The 12,710-nt window shown below is 44.7% G+C and overlaps 1 protein-coding gene across 2 annotated transcripts in view; it reads left to right on the forward strand.

Annotated features, from left to right (window-relative positions):
* Positions 1-4,809: 4,809 nt before the first annotated feature.
* The window catches only part of PCGF5 (polycomb group ring finger 5), a 71,148-nt gene continuing 63,247 nt past the window's right edge, over positions 4,810-12,710 (forward strand). For both annotated transcript variants that reach the window (XM_074907427.1, XM_074907429.1), the window contains exon 1: positions 4,810-4,911. The gene's annotated coding sequence lies outside the window, so the exon portion shown is untranslated. The remainder of the gene's footprint in view (positions 4,912-12,710) is intronic.

A 12,710-nucleotide genomic window follows, 5' to 3' on the forward strand; every position in this document is an offset into this window, starting at 1 on the left:
CACAAGTTCCTTGAATACAAGTTGCCTCAAAGCACTACAGCAGGTCTCTGGAGACTCCTACTGCCTTTGCAGGAGTGCAGAATGCCCTGTTGAGGGTCTATCCCTGATGTTGTTGTATCTGTGCTTATGATATGCTCCAGCACTGGAGATGTTTGTCTTTAGTACCAAATGCTGGCTGGTAGCTAGAGGATGTGTTATTTATTTACATATTTACAATGCACTGATAAATGATATTAAACATGCCATTTACCCACTGATCTTAACAGCTTTGTCCTGAGGAGAAAGTAAAGTCTTACATTTTCATGTGGTAGGCTCTGTACCAACTTTGTAATCAGGCAGCTATTCCAGCTGACAGAAGATAGAGAGATCATTTGGCAACTCCTCCTCCTGCTGGAGCTGAAGCCAGGCTGAGCAGGTGTTTTACACATCTTTCTTCCCCTCTGCAACTGAGTAAAAACTTTCTCAGTCTAGTCCAAAGGCAAGAGAGCACTTGTTTTCTGCCATGTAATTCATATCTCAGTGTATTTCAGTATTTAAACAACAGAAATAAAACAATGCTCAAGTCAAAAGTATCCACCAAAAGAGCAGAATTCACAATTTAGTCTCACTGTTGGTATGAGATCCTCTGGAATCAAACTATCACTATTTTACTGAGCTGAGCTCAGTAAAACTAAAACCCAAGCGTGCTTATAGCTGACCAGTAAACAATTGATAACCTTGCTTGGAGAGTCTATTGCACAGTACACTGACACAGTAATGTATACAACAAATGAAATTGAAATGCCTGAAATGCAAAATCATAGAGTAAAATAGTATTTAAAATAGCATAATCGTTCTAAATAGGGAGTTAGGAGTGGTGATGCTCTCTTTTCAAATGGAAGTAGTCATGGAGTGCCCTAGTACTCTGCTAAACAAGATAGCTTAGTAGTCAAATTCCAGATGAAAGAGAAGGAGGGATTCATTGCTCACTCCAGCAAAAAGCCCTAGCATGTAAGAAAGCTGCATAATTAATGCTAGATATTTTGAAGCTGTGAATTGCAATTCCTATGTAAGCTTTGGAAATGGAAAAATGTACCCTGGAAATATTTCTGAGGAGGTAGGGAGGGCACCTACTGAGACTCATGTATATTAAGAGAGAAATTGAGAGCCAGGGATCTGAAAGATAAATATATACCAAAAGGTTATGGCTTGCCCTTCAGTGGAAATTATGTGGGCTTATTTGACAGGCAGAATCTGCTAATGACTTCAAAGTTAACTCACAAGTTAATGTAGCAACTGCTGAGAATCAAGTTAAACACTTCAATTTTGCCTATTTTAAAAAAATTTCCCAAACACACATTTTACAGTTGAGAACCACATTCATGCTAGTTCCTCCAAAGATGCATTACCAGAACAGGAGGTCCAGATGTGGCTGTTGCTCTAATCATTGTTAACTGACAGCTTATAAAAGCTATCATCTTAAGGAAACATGTTAAAAGGCATGGGACCAAGAAGAGAGCCCCAGGAAGTAGTTTAAGGCTCCTCACTCTACTACAAATAAAATCAGCAGAGGAAGTGAAAGAAATATAATTAGAAAGCTGAGTCTTGAACTATACAAACCCTTTTCTCCTGTATGCAAAGTCTACTGTGAAGCTGTAAAAGCTGTTTACACTAAAAATTCAGTATCACCGAAGATACATAATAAAACTGGAACCTGTAAGTTGAAGTTTTCACAGCCACTTAATTGATTTGGACCTTTATGTCTTACATAACAACAAATAGAGTGGGTGGTACCAATTCTTGAGCTTTGATTATTAGTCTTGATATTTGGTGTCTCCTAGGAGCCAAGAAAACACATGAGAAGATAAGCTCTCATCTAAATTCACAGTTATATATGTATTTACTTGTATTTAAATCTGTGGCACTCTGAGCTGTGAAGAAAACCTTGAAAGGGGAAACATACATCCATCATCAGGTAGACAGAGGTGAGGTAACTTAGTATGAATTGTGTTTTATGTTGGTTTTATTGTATGCCTTTCTTGCTGTCTTGGAAAAGATTTCTAATCTGCTCTAAGCATGTCTAGACCATCACTGGTAGCTATATTTACTACTTGTAACAATACCTTGAATGTCTTTATCTTCTGGTATGGTTTCTTTTATGACTCCGGTGTAGGTCTCAGTTCCTCACTGACAGCCTTCTGTACCTTCTGTACACAATTTGGTACTGTCATGCCTCAGAAGCAAGGGACCCCTCAGAAGTTTTAATGCATGATTAGTTTTCCATTAAAATCACTGAGTGCTCAAGTACCTTCATGTACAGGAAGGACTTGGAATAAATTTGTTCTCTTTTTGCCCTTTTTTCAGATGAACATTGAGAACTACTGTCTCTCTGGAACTGCTCTTTCATGAATCAGAATCTCTCTGTTTTTTGCAAATGAAAGCTTATAGTCAGAAGTTACCAATCCCCTACAAATCCCCAGACATCACCACCCGCTCCACCCCAACCCCCCAGCCCAAATTTTAAAGGTAGGACCAGGCAAAACAATTCAGATATGTTCAAGTTTTCAGTGAGCCTGATGCAATAGCTTAAAGCAGACATCCCAGGGTTTTTTTTTTTAATCTCTAAAAACACTTTGTGCATTGTGTGACCCCCATTGAGTATAAACTCAAAGGAGTTGAATGCAGTGCTCTGATATCACAAATCTGGCTGATTATCACAAACCCAATTATAACCAACAGCTGACGTGACAGTCAAGATCAACACTAGTCTGACCAGCAAAGCCTCAGAATATCCACTTACTGACAGTGCACGTTGATGTTTAAACAAATGTGATGCTGCAACCTGGTCAGATGACACTAAAGCATCTTAAACTCAGATATCCCCGTACGTGCTCCCAGGATGTCTTGAAGTGGCTAAAAGGGGAAAGGTGTAAGTAGGCACAAGAGAACTCTTCCCTAGATAATATTTTTTAATGCAATGTTACTTCGAAAGCATCATGGATAGATTAAAGTGAACCCTTCAAAACCACTTTCAATCTAAGAATAAAATGTGAACTTGTGAGAAGTGTTAACTTGCAGGTGAATGCTCAGCTCCAAGTTAGCAGCAGTGGTCCTGACAGCTGGCCAGCTGCTCTGGCCTGAAGGAAAATGGTTCTAGCGAGGGGTTTCTACCCCAAACTTCATGCAAGAGGCAACATGAAACAGGTTACAGGGAATATTCTGTTATCAGTGTGAGGAAGTAGAGTGCTTTAGTATTGAATCTCAGGAAAACTTAAGTGAGAAGTTTGCTCATCTGAAAATGAGTCAGGGTAATTCCTGTGGTGCCTACTGAGAGTGCAAAATGGGGATTTCCTATTGCAAAGAGCTCTCATGGCATATATTTTGATATTACATTTATTGCCATTGTTGACTGTGGGATGGGAGTAAAAGGAACGGTGAGGAGTTGCTTAATTAGAATTAACACGATTGTATTACATTACTCAGGAATTTATTATGTTCTCATTAATTTCTTGGTTAAAATTATTTCCTCCCCTGGAAATTACCAAGGATGAGTCACATCAGTACAGCAGAAATAAACTACGAAGAAAATACCCGTTTCTACAATGGCCTTTTGCCTACACAAACAGGAATAATAACGGTATTTCTGTGCAGCAGTGGTTCACAGAACAATAAACCTTGCTGCTTGAAGATGCACGCTCCGCACCCGATACGCTGTGCCCGCGTACCGCCCGAACTTTGAAGTTTTCCTGATCCCATGCGCTAAGAGCGTGAGAAGTAAGGGTGCTGTTCCTCACCGATGAGTGATGTGGGTGCTCTTGTCACGAACCGAACCCGCAGGACGCGGATGCACCTGCCCGGGGCGGGAAAGCGGCGGCGGCACTCCCCGGCTGCTCCCCTTCGATGGCGGGGGTCGGTCCCGGGGAGGAGCCGGAGGGAGCAAATCCACCTCCCCTGTAGGGAAACGCACCCACATCAACAGCGAGGGGCGCAGCCCCGCGGGGACGCCCCCTCTCCCCGCGCGGTACTGCTGACAGAAGCGCCGGCACTGGCAAGGGCGCCCGCCTTCACCCTCCTAAGGACGCGCACAGACGCGGCGGCCCCCGAGCCCTCAGCGCGGGGCCGCGGAGAAACCATCGGTTACGTAACGCCCCGCGGGGAAGCGCGGGGCCGCGGACAACTCCACCGGCCCCACTCGGTCACGTCTCCCCCCACGGGGGAGGGGGGCGGGCGGAGGAGCTCTCGCGGCCCCTCCGGCTGCCGAGCCGGCCCTCTCGAAACTAACCGGCCGCTCGCCCCGTCCGCCCCCGGCGGGAAGGAAGGGCAGGGAACAGCGCCCCGCCGCCGGCCCCGCCGCCTCAGGGCGCATGCGCCGCCGCGGGGGGCGCATGCGCCTCGCAGGCCCCCGGCAGAGCGCCGAGCGTGCGCAGACGCGGCGGCCGGGCAGCGTCTGAGGGCGGGCGGTTGGCGGCGGCGGGCGCTGGCGGAGCCCGCGGGGCCGGGAGCGGGCGGGCGGCGGCGCCGCCGCGCCCCGTGTTCCGCCGCGGCGCAGCCCAGCGGGGTCTCCAGCGGCGGCCGAGAGGCGCCGGGGGCCGCCGGGCCCGCAGCGCCCGAGTCAGGCTGTGCCCCAGTTTGTGTCCAATCAGAGAGTGAAGTGCGTGCACCGAGCGGGGCGGCAATGCGTAAACAAGCCCCGGGAAACTCCTCCGCCCCCCGCTCTCCCCTCCGCGCCGCTCCCGCCCGCTCCCCGCGCCGCCCCGCAGCCTCCCCCGCCGCCCGCCAACAACTCCGGCGAGGCGCGCGCTCCCGCCGCCCAACCGCCTCAGCCGCCCTCCCCTCCCCCCCCCCCCCCGCCCAGCCGGCGCCGCCCGCGCCGCCACACGCACCCCACTCCCGCACACGCCCGCGGGTGCCCGTGGCCTCTCGAGGGGGAAGGTAAGGGGCCCGCCGCGCAGGCCGGCGGCAGGGGCGGGTGGGGGCCGCCGGGCGGCGGCGGGGTGTGGATGCGTGCGGGAGGCGGGGGGGGAATCATGTGTCATAACAAGTTGTTGAACGTGACATTGCTCTTGAACTGCGCGGCGGCGGGGAGCGGGGCCGCGAGGGGCAGGGGCCGCCGAGTAACTTTCTCCTCCAATTCGCCGCGAAGGAGGGAGCCGACGCCGGGCCGGGCAGGGCAGGGCAGGGCAGGGCGGCGGTGCTGGCTGCCGGCGGGGACGGCGGAATGCGCTCGGAAGAGGCTGATGCCGTTCGCGATGCTTGTCGCTTCCTGAGGGGGCCGGCGCGCAGCGCGGCTGGGTGACGAGCGCTTCGCGTCTGGCTGCCGCGGGAGCCGTTTCCACCCCGCGAGGATTTTTCTAGCAAGGCGCCTGGGCGGGCTAGTTAGCGAGGAGTAGGTTCTGGTCCAAAGCATCTGTTCCTGCGGGCAATTATCCCCGGCTAATGCTCCGTGGCAGTTTGGCTCGCTTCCGTCGTGATTATCTTGGCTTATTATATAAGATGTCACCGGAGGAGGAGAGGCACAAGTCGTCTGCGTGGCGGCGGGGGGGGGGGGCGGGACGGGGGGCACACCGGTCCGCCGTGCCTTCCCCGCGCCATATACCGGAGCCGAGGGAGCAGCCCCGGCCCGGAGCGGAGCGGGCGGCCCGGGCAGGGCGGGGAGCTCACCTCGCAGCCCGCCGGTGAAATACGGCAGCTCGTTTTCCACGTGGGTTGGGTGTGTTTCACAAACCTTGCCTTTGAGCAGAAACATAACTTGTTCTGGTTCCTCTCCGCACGTTTGATTTATTTTCCTTCTCTCTTCCCTCCCCCCCCCCCCCCCCCCCCCCCATTTGAGCATAACAAAGTTTGATAACTTGGTTTTGCTCTCTTTATCTGCATGTTTAGTATGTTAACGTGATCTGGAGACGATTGAATGAATCATAAGTTCCATGGAATAAAAGCAAGTGAATCATCTGTCATACACACACACAACTGTGAGGGAGCGGAGTTGTTACTGTAGATAGTGAAAGGTTAGTGTCAGTTTCTGATATGCAATGGGATGTAACAAGTATAGACAGTGCTCAGAAACCCACCGTTTCCTGGGGCTAGTTTGTAAACTGTGAAAGTTTTGCAACACTCAGTTGCAGTTTTTCTGGATCAGTGGTTCAATGGTAACCTCCTTCTGTAGCAACTTGCTACCCTTCATTGTAGCCAAATTCTCAAAAGGGGGATGTTAATGGGAAGATTTAACTAAATCTGTTATTTAAAGTGTATTCATTTAAAATAAAATTTAAACACACCCCCACCCCCACCCCCCCCCAATCAGACTATGTTCATACCCTGAAACCAGAGACAGATCCCAGATGCTTTTAATGTGGGGTTTGGTTTGCTTAGTTTTGTTAGGCAAAAATAGTCTCTGTTCGAGTAAAAATTATATAAATAGATATTTGGAAAAAAAATTAAGCCAGTTTATTTAATAGACATGTTAAAATTGTACCTAGATAGACTTCTGTTCCTGGTCCTCTTGCCTGCTACTGTTTGAAATGGAATTGAGGCTGGGTGCTATATATAGTTTTTCTTTGAACTCTGACTTGGTTCCAAAGTGGAATTTCCATCCTCCATGTTTTCTTGACAAGTCTATCTCTTCCTGTACAGAGGCAGATCTGTGAATTTTACAAGATTAATTCCTCTTTTTTTCCTCAGCATATCTGCCACTGTCAAGAAATGAAGTCACTGTTTACAACAGTGGTAGTGCTTTACACATACACTTGGTTTTACAGTATGAGTGTTAGGTAAAGTTCTTTGTATGTCTTACTAGTAAACCATTCTGTCTCCTTTGGCATCAGGTATACTTTATGTCACTGCCCCTGGTTTGTACCTCTAGCCATTCTCCAAACAGCAGTGGAATCAGTCATGGAAAGGATTGATTTGGGTATTTGTTACTGTTGGAGAGAAAGGGCATGTTACCATTTTTGTTTGTCTAGAACTGAGAGCACTTGCACTTCAAAAACAGTTTTATAGCATTAATTACAGGATTGGAACAGCTGAGTGTGGGAAAACTGTATTACTTCGGGGTTCATTGTGTGACTTTTAACACCTCACTATCAAAAGCTAACCAAGTTAAGACTGCATGCAACTGTGAGTGCTGTTTGTAGTAGAGATTCTCTTAAGTTAGGTATATTGGGCAGTCAGAACAAACAGGGAAAATATAATTTTACATTTGCATTTAGATCAACAGTCAAATAGAATGAATCCTTTTTTATTTAATTTTCTTACAAAGGAGATAGAAACATATAGTATGTATGGCATTCTGTCTGCCCAAACCTCAGCTGAAAGCAGTAAAGCAAATAATACTGAAAGTGGACTCATGACTGCTCCAGCTGTTTTTGCCTGCACTGTATGTGCTCTAGGCTTCAAAGTAGAAGTGAAAATTCTAGGTTTCACTTTTAAGCCTGCAGAATGTGCAAATTAAAGTGAGATAAAATGGATTGGTTTAAAGTTGCTTCTGTGCAGCTCCATTTTTAGGATTGATAAGCAGATTACTGTAGGATGCACAGCAGAACTTTGAGAACAGCAGAGGGCAATGCAGATAAAAGTGGAGTGTCTGAACTTTGTGTCTTGGTTTTTGCTGTGTTGGGATACATAGGCTTTGTTCTTAGCATGATAAATTTATGAATATATATCAAATCTTACACTGTCTTTTATCAAAAAAAGAGAGATGAAGTTATAATGTTTATTTGAAATGAATATTACTTTGCTCAAAAAATCGTTCAAGTTATCACCTGCTTTTTAGATTTTGTGCTCTGAAAGACTGGTGCCAACATCATCTTTATATGTCCTTCCAGCTATCTCAACTAGAACCGAATGGCTAACAATAGAAAAATAAAATAAAATTCTTTCCTTTTTGCAGTTTTTGCATTACAGACCCTTTCTAGACAGATGCAGCAGTCCCGAGCAAAGTTTTGAACTATTCTGTAGAAAGGCATACTGCTGGTGTTGAAAAAGAGAATCCTTTCTTCATCTGTTGAAAACTTTGCACCAAATGCACATTAGCATGGGGGTTATTCCTCAGTTAAAAACATTTGTTAAAATTGTCTGGGAGGAAGTTTAATTTCTATTACTAGTCTCGGTATTTAAAACATTAATGGTTAGAAAAAGTTGATACTATACCAAGGTGTATTGCTTTGTATATTAGAGTTGTAACTGATCTGAATGTTGGCAGATAGTGCCTTAGACATTTTTTACAATGAAGTTTATTTCCCTGATTATTGTGTTTTTCCAGTAAATGTAGTGGCATGAAAAGTAACAGCTTGACAGACTTTGAGACTGAAGCCCATGATGAGCAGAGCAGGTATAGCATGGGCAGCAAGTTCTACCGTGCTATGACAAGACTGCGTATATCTAGGTGCATGTGGGAAATACCAGTGTTACTGTCTCTATCTTAATTATTGTTTATAAAATAAAAATTGTTTACTGCCATGTGTAGGACACTTCTGGAATGAAAGATATATAGTGTTACTTGAGCACTGTGGTCACAACAGCTGTCAGTATTAGCTTTTACATGTGAAACAAATAATTTTCATAGAACTGTAGAATAATTTGGGTTGGAAGGGACCTTAAAGACCATCTAGTTCCAACCATGCCTGCCCTGGGCAGGGACACCTTCCACTAGACCAGGTTGCTCCAAGCCCCGTCCAACCTGGCCTTGAACACTGCCAGGGAGGGGGCAGCCACAGCCCCTCTGGGCAACCTGTTCCCTCGCAGTGAAGAATTTCTTCCTTATATCTAACCTAAACCTACCCTTTTTCAGTTTTAAACTGTTACCCCTCATCCTATCACTACACTCCCTGATAAAGAGTCCCTCCCCCTCTCTCCTGTAGCCCCCTTTAAGTACTGGAAGGCTGCTGTAAGGTCTCCCCGGAGCCTTCTCTTCTCCAGGCTGAACAACCCCAACTCTCTCAGCCTGTCCTCATAAGGGAGGTGCTTTAGCCCCCTGATCATCTTCATGGCTTCCTCTGGACCTGCTTGAGCATGTCCATGTCCTTATGCTGGAGGCCCCAGAGCTAAACACAGTACTCCAGGTGGGGTCTCTCCCTTAACCTGCTGGCTACGCATCTCTTGATGCAGCCCAGGATACGGTTGTCTTTCTGGGCTGCCAGTGCACACTGCTGGCTCATAGTCAGTTTTCCATCCACTGATACCCCCAGGCTGCTCTCAATTTACTCATTGCCCAGCCTGTATTTGCACATGGGATTGCCTCAACCCATGTGCAGGACCTTGCACTTGGCCTTGTTGAACTTCATGAGGTTTGCACGTGCCCACCTCTCAAGCTTGTCCCGGTCCCTCTGAATGGCTCATCCCTTCCCTCCAGCGTATGAACCGCACCACACAGCTTGGTGTCTTTTGGCAAACTTGCTGAGGGTGCACTCGATCCCACTGTTCATGTCGCCAACAAAGATATTAAACAGCACTGGCTCCAATGCTGACCCCAAGGAACACCACTTGTCACTGCTCTCCACGTGGACATTGAGCCATTGACCACAACTCTTTGAGTGTGACTGTCTAGCCAATTCCTTATCCACCAAGTGGTCCATCTGTCAAATTCATGTCTCTCCGATTTATAGATGATGTTGTCATGTGGGACAGTGTCAGATGCTTCGCACAAGTCCAGGTAGATGATGTCAGTCGCTCTTCCCATATTCCACCGATTTGCCCTTAGTGAAGCCATGTTGGCTGTTACCAATCACCTCCTTATTTTCCATGTGTCCTAGCATAGTTTCCAGGAGGATCCACTCTATGATCTTGCCAGGCACAGAGATGAGACTGACTCATCTGGTCTGTAGTTCCCCAGGTCTTCTTTATTTCCCTTTTTAAAAATGCGTTATGTTTCCCCTTTTCCAGTCATTTTGACTGTTTGCCTAAAACTGAAACCATTTATCCCATTATTAATAGCTGAATTCATACGTGTTTTAGCAGTTTTTCTAACATCTGGCCAAACTGTTCATTTGCTACTGTGCATTGGTCATTTCTTTCCTGTTACAGAATAATTTTCTTCCTTTGTTTGTCATTGTTTTATATGTGTTATGACACATGCATTATATGTGTTTATAGGTGTTCAAGTTTAGCTGAAATTAAAAAAAATAGCCTGCTAATTTGCCATAATAATCCTATTTTTCTAAAGGACCTAACTAGGAAAAGATGAGAAGACTTAATTTCTCGGAAGAGGTTAAAGATGAGAGTTGAAGTTACTGAGAGGATCTTCACTTCCTTAAAACACTGTTATATTAGTGACTGATGCATCACAAAGAGGGAGGCACCAGGCTTCAGAAGTTGTTGCAGTCTCTTACAGTTCAAGTACTGGTTTCCCATGTTGAATCTTCACTGGCAATTGAGTTTGCACCAGTCGTTTTGCAGAGTGTACCACATGGGCATTGAACAACGACTGCTGAATGCTGAATCCACACTGCAGATGGGGCGCCTTTGGTGACCCCTTGTGCACAGCTTCAGTATTGGTTCTTCCAAAAGGAGGAAAACCACTTTGTAGTCATACCACTTCTACTCAAAGCAAATTCTTACCTAAAAGAACACTTCCTACACGCTAAATCACTAATGGGGATGTACCAAGAAATAGTGTTGGGATCTAAATGGTGAAGCTATGTTTTTCTCCTGATTCATGGGTATGATTCATTCTATGCATATTATTGATGGCAGCGTTACAAGATTATTTTCTGACAAAGATACATTGTTTCTGGCAACTTTCTGGCAGTTATCTGCTTCCTCAGAAAAATCTATGGCTCTGTGCTTATGGATAGCAGACAGCTGAATCCGTGAGTACAATCTGATACCAGCAGGGAGGGTAGTAGTTTGTAATTGCAGTAGAATTGCTTGCATCCAGTTTATTATTCCCATCTTCCAAACTCCACCCTGCACACTTGTTTAGTTCACCTGTTACCGCTTAGCTTTTGTATTATGAGCTGTTGGGGAACACTTTGACATTCATTCCATATTTGTAAAATTTGTGGTGCTGATTTGGCTTCCAGTCTCTATGGAAATAAGTAATAAATCATAGTTTTCATTTTAGATGGTTTTGCTTGAATCTTTCTATCTCAGTGAAAAGAAAAACCAAAACAAGCATTCTGCGGTTTTACTAGAACATTTGTTCAAAGACCAACTCTATAAGTAAAATATGACTCCAAATAGACAACAGTACAAATGAAGGAGAATAAAAAATCTAAATTCACATTTTTGTGAGTCATGTGAAGTTCCAGTGAGGGAGACCATGAATACCACCAAGAGCAAAATTAGGCCCTAAGAAAAATTAGACTTCCGTTTTGTTTTAACATAGTTCAGCAGGAAAAATCTCACAGGAATTTTCAAATGTGTTGAACTTTGGTAAGGGATAGATTGGTTGTAATTTTCATAGTATCTTCTGGTCCTTCAAAAAATGAAAACCAAAAATTATTTGTGAGTTTCTCCTGTAGCCAAAATACCCTGTGGTACCTTGAGTAGAGGTTTGCTTAGTGGTGGACTTGGAATCACACAGTTTTTGTACCTGAGCTGTCCTGGTTCCCTTCACAGAGATGTGGAGTTAGGGACTGCTTACACTGATTATAGACAGATGAAACTGCTACAGTTGACTTCTTCCCTGAAGAACCAAATGCTGTGGTTATAACTTGGTGACAAGAGAGGCAATTTATCTTCACCTTGTAATTACAAGGGTGATTTCACATTGACACGGTATCAGAGTATAGGAAATATATGGATTTTCAGTGTAGTGTTACCTGGTACATTTATATTCATTTCTCTTTGCAGTGGTCTTTAAAAGTATTCATGTTCATGGATTACTTTTTCAGGACTAATATAATTGTTCTGTAACAGTTTCAGTCAGTACTAATGAATTCCATTTTACCGAACAAAACAAGACAATACCCAGTAGTTTGCAACAACTGTGAACTAGAAGTTGTATGATCATATAGATGATTTTATGACTTTTTATGAGACAGTAACATATTTCCCAGTTGCTGCAGCTGACAAACTAATTTGCAGAATTAGAATATCCAAGATTTATCTTAGAACTATAAAATGGAACATTTTAATATGCATTAACATTTACATTTTTTAAACGTGTTTCTACCATCATATAAGAAATCAAAGTGTTTTAATAGGTATTCATACAGGTAGTGTGGATGCATGAGAACACACTTAGATTAATTCTTGTGTTTTCATCTGCCTATAGACGTTTCATTTTTGTTTTCAGTCATTTTAAAGCTGGGATAATTTATGTAAATAAGAGCTTTTAAAAAAAGCCCCTAATATAGGACAAGAACATAGGCTGTATTGTGTATTCTGCCCCAGTTGTTTTGTAGCTTTCACTAACCCAAGAAAAAGTTCCTATTAGGGAACAATCTCAATTTCCAGTCTTGACATTCTCCTAATTGCTGCATTTTTCATAGTCTGTGAATTCATGATGCAGAAGGGAAGCACCTGCAGATTGAAATTACTTGTATGGTCATAATTCCTATTTTAGCTTTGTCAGTACAGTGATAGCGCTTACTGGCCTTGATCAATAGCAGGGCTCGATTCATAAAAGCAGCTGTCCAAGACCTAACACTGAGTCTTCTTAGCAGTTGCCGACATAATAATACAATGTAAAACTGATGGCATGACTTATAACAAGATATTCATTTCCTGAATCTGAAACTCTGTGTAGAATAAAGAAAAAGCATTGGAGTTCCTTTCCATAGCAGAAGACTGCA

Source organism: Athene noctua, chromosome 5, assembly GCF_965140245.1.
Source record: "Athene noctua chromosome 5, bAthNoc1.hap1.1, whole genome shotgun sequence".
Classification (NCBI taxonomy): Eukaryota; Metazoa; Chordata; class Aves; order Strigiformes; family Strigidae; genus Athene; species Athene noctua.